Raw genomic sequence first — 987 nt, forward strand, 5'->3', positions numbered from 1 at the left:
GGGGTTTGGCCCCCCTCACGGACGGCGCCACCGCCGGCACCTGGAGGGGGGAAACGGACGCGTCGGGTCTACACGGAGGGGATCTTGCTGTGGGTCTGGCCCGGATGTTGCTCCAAAGTGTTCCTATGGGCTGACCTAAAACAACCGGGTGGAGAGGTCCACTGGTCAAATCCCGTCTGTGCAAAGTCAAAGGGCTAGATCCCGTGGTCAAACGCTACAGGGTTAGGCGGGTTGGGGGCCCTGGGGGTAGCAATGCCACCAGAGCTTCGCACCGGGCCCTCATACATGCGGGATGGTGTGGTGGCATGTCCGAAGAGGCGGCACGCATCTCCGGGCGTGCCCCCCCCCCTAACGAACGGCGATGACATGGTAGTAGCCATTCTGCGGTAACGATGCGGCGTGAATATTATTAAATACTCGGAGCGCGATAAAATCATGAGTTTTTTTTTGCACGACGTGTGCACATGTGCTATAGGAACGATTATATTTTTTCATAATTTTTGGTGATGGAGAAGTATCCTAAAAATCCCCGCTACGCGGATTGCCCTTCGCGCGTCTACGGCTGTGGCCGGCGGCCTCCGGGGGCTAGCATGCCGCCAAATCTTGCGTAGGCGGCCTCTCACGAGTTTGGAAGTGTTGTGGTGGTTGCAAACGCCCGGCACGCATCTCAGGGGCGTGGCCCCCCTAACGGACGGCGCCGCCGCCGGCACCTGGAGGGGGAAAACGGACGCATCGGGTCTACACGGAGGGGATGTAGTTGTTGGTTTGGCCCGGATGTTGCTCCCAGGTGCCCCTCTGAGCTGACCTAACACAACCGGGTGGAGAAGTCCACTGTTCAAAGCCTGTCCGTGGAAAGTCAAAGGGCAAGTTCTCGTAGTCAACCGCTCTAGGGTTAGGCAGGACAGGGGCCCTGGGGGGGGTAGCAATGCCACCGGAGCATCGCATCGGGCCCTCATACATGCGGGGTGGTGTGGTGGCATGTTCGAA

The sequence above is a fragment of the Triticum aestivum genome, chromosome 2B, assembly GCF_018294505.1.
Source record: "Triticum aestivum cultivar Chinese Spring chromosome 2B, IWGSC CS RefSeq v2.1, whole genome shotgun sequence".
In the NCBI taxonomy this organism is placed as follows: domain Eukaryota; kingdom Viridiplantae; phylum Streptophyta; class Magnoliopsida; order Poales; family Poaceae; genus Triticum; species Triticum aestivum.